This window comes from Colobus angolensis, unplaced genomic scaffold (genome assembly GCF_000951035.1).
Source record: "Colobus angolensis palliatus isolate OR3802 unplaced genomic scaffold, Cang.pa_1.0 Scaffold50, whole genome shotgun sequence".
Lineage (NCBI taxonomy): Eukaryota > Metazoa > Chordata > Mammalia > Primates > Cercopithecidae > Colobus > Colobus angolensis.
This window is the reverse complement of record NW_012118488.1, coordinates 2,972,961-2,976,471: the sequence shown is the minus strand read 5'-3', so window position 1 is coordinate 2,976,471 and position 3,511 is coordinate 2,972,961.

Sequence of the window (3,511 nt, the reverse complement as noted above, 5' to 3'; positions counted from 1 at the left end):
ACACACACACACACACACACATACATATACATATACACACACACACACACACACACACACGTATATATATCATGGAGTGGGTTTCTTGCTCCAATCAGAGCTCCATCCTGTCTTCATTGCTCCTTATCCTCTGCTCTGGGAGGTCCAGGTAACTGTGCTGCAGCTTCTGTCACCCTGTGACCTGTAGATGTTGGGAGATCCATAGCTAAGACACCAGGACACCCCAGAAGCCTGGAAAGCAACTGCCTTGTGTATTCTTTTCCAATCCAGAGGATGGGCCATCAACCCACAAAAGACACAAAGCCCAGGACCAGCTGTAAAGCTCCTAAAGTCACTTGGCCAGGTTTCATTGTTTGTATTGTTGGTGTGGCCTCTGCTAACAAGCATAAAACAAATTAACGCAACCTGTCCACCCATGCCATGGAAATGACCACAGCACTCCCTTCTCTACAGGCTGAGGAACCATCGTGGAAGAGGTGGGTGCATGAGATTGTATGAGCCAGATTAGATGAGTGGAGTGGTCACGAGAGGGACTTTATTTTAAATCCTAATCTGACATGTAATTTCTGATTTACCCAGAAGTGCCTCCAAAATGTCTATTTGATGTATTACGCTTTCTGTAGGGACACTTATTCACTGTAAGTTTCCTCCAAAACAACCCCTGATGCTGTTGCAGAAATCATAGGCTGTGAAGTTTGTAAACATCTATACATTCCTACCAAAGCACTTATACTTTTCCCCAGGATATAAGCCCTGGGTCTGGGGGTTGTTGTGTGGAGATCTACCCGTCTTGTGGCCACCTAAGACCATCCTTCTGTCTGTAAGTTAACCTAATAAATTACCTAAAACCAAAATTAATAAATAAAATCAAATCAGGGAGAGAGTGGCAACCAGATTGGCCCAAGGGCTGGCAGTGAGCAAAATGGGGAGAACACAAGACAATGGGAGGGGTAGGATTGTGCCTCAAGGTATTCTGCTAATCAAACAAAACTCCTTTTTTTTGAGACAGAGTCTTGCTGTGTCACCCAGCCTACTTTAAATTTTATTTTATTTATTTTTATTTTTATTTTTTTGAGACGGAGTCTCGCTCTGTCGCCCAGGCTGGAGTGCAGTGGCCGGATCTCAGCTCACTGCAAGCTCCGCCTCCCGGGTTCACGCCATTCTCCTGCCTCAGCCTCCCAAGTAGCTGGTACCACAGGCGCCCGCCACCTCGCCCGGTTAGTTTTTGTATTTTTAGTAGAAACGGGGTTTCACCATGTTAGCCAGGATGGTCTCGATCTCCTGACCTTGTGATCCGCCCGTCTCGGCCTCCCAAAGTGCTGGGATTACAGGCTTGAGCCACTGCGCCCGGCCGATTTTCTTTTATTTTTATTTTTATTTTTTATTTTTTATATTTTTTGAGACAGTCTTGCTCTGTCTCCCAGGCTGGAGTGCAGTGGCAAGATCTCAGCTCACTGCAACCTTCACCTCCCGGGCTCAAGCAATTCTCCTGCCTCAGCCTCCCAAGTAGCTGGGATTACAGGCATGTGCCACCACACCCAGCTAATTGTTGTACTTTTAGTAGAGACAGGGTTTCACCATGTTAGCCAGGCTGGTCTCGAACTCTTGACCTCAGGTAATCTGCCCGCCTTGGCCTCCCAAAGTGCTGGGATTACAGGCGTGAGCCACCACGCCCAGCCCAATTTTCTTTTTGAAAAAAATTTTCAACTTTTATTTTAGATACAGATATTTATGTGCAGATTTGTTACATTGGAACATTGCATGATGTTGGTGTTTGTAGTACAGGTCCTGTCACCCTGGTAGTGAGCACAGAACCCGATAGGTAGTTTTGTAGGCTTTTTAAGGCTTTTAATTTTCTACCTCATGGAGGCAGTGCAGTGCATGGTTAATAACAATTATTATATTATATTTTTTAAAGGGTTATGATAAGGCTTTAAATGACACCACTATGATATATAAAAAAAAGAAGACAATGTTTACAAAATGCCTAGCACAATGCCGAGCCCATAGTAAGAACGTTGTACAAATGGAAAAAAACTAACTTCTTTTTTTAGAGTTGGGGGTTTCCCTCCGTTGCCTAGGCTACAGTGCAGTGGTGTGATCATGGCTTACAGCAGCCTCAAACTCCTGGGCTGGAGATCTTCCCGCCTCAGTACTCCACCCACTTCTGCTCTGTGGCTGGAATTGTATTAATAGGTGTGAGCCATCATGTCCAGCTCAAAACTAACTCTTTTTGATTCACCAACCTCCCCCGAAGACATCCAAGACCTCAGAAATGTAGATTCAAATTTCTCCCCTAGACAATCAGTTCTATCATGGAGAATCACTAAAATAAACCCTCTAAACAAAGACTTGCTCTAAATTGTGTGTATAGATTCCAGGAGCTCCAGGAATTTAAAGGAATAGAAACCAAGAATGTCAGAGCTGAAAGAAATCTTAGAGGTCAACTGGAGGCTGAGTGCACTGGCTCACACCTGTAATCCCAGTATTTAGGGAGGCCAAAGTGAGAGAATCTCTTGAGCCCAGGAGATCAAGACCAGCCTGGGAAACAAGGCCAGACCTTATCTCTATGACAATTTAAAAAAATTAACCAGGCACGGTGGCATGCATCTGTAGTCCCAGCTGCCTGAAAGGCTGAGGTCACAGGATCCCTTATGCCCAGGAGTTCAAGGTTACAATGAGCTATGATGGCACCACTGCATTCCAGCCTGTGTGACATAATGAGGCCCTGTCTCAAAAAAAAAAAAAGAAAAAGAAAAAAGGAGTCTCCCCATTTGGTTCAGAATGGTCTTGAACATCTGGCCTCAAGTGATCCTCTCGCCCTGGTCTCCCAAAGTGTTAGGATTATGGGGTGTGGGCTGCTGTGCCAGGCCCAGACTTTCATTTTTATATTTATGTACTTATTTAAAAGATCCTTGAGTCATAAAGACCTTCCTCTTTTTTTTTTTTTTGAAACAGAGTCTCGCTCTTGTCGCCCAGGCTGGAGTGCAATGGTGTGATCTCGGCTCACTGCAACCTCCGCCTCCTGAGTTCAAGTAATTCTCCTGCCTCAGCCTCACAAGTAGCTGGGATACAAGTGTGCACCACCATGCCCAGCTAATTTTTGTATTTTTAGTAGAGACAGGTTTCACCATTTGGCCAGGCTGGTCTTGAACTCCTGACCTCAAGAAATCTGCGTGAGCCACTGTATTACAGCCTGGGTGAGAGAGCAAGACTCTGTGTCAAAAATAAATAAATACATAAATACATACATAAAATAAAATAAAATCAGGGAGTGAGTGGCCAGGCATGGTGGCTCATGCCTGTAATCCCAGCACTTTGGGAAGCCAAGGCAGGTGGATCACTTGAGGCCAGGAGTTCGAGAGCAGCCTAGCCAACATGGCAAAACCCTATCCCTACTAAAAATACAGAAAATTAGCTGAGTGTAGCCGGGCGCGGTGGCTCAAGCCTGTAATCCCAGCACTTTGGGAGGCCGAGACGGGTGGATCACGAGGTCAGGAGATCGAGACCA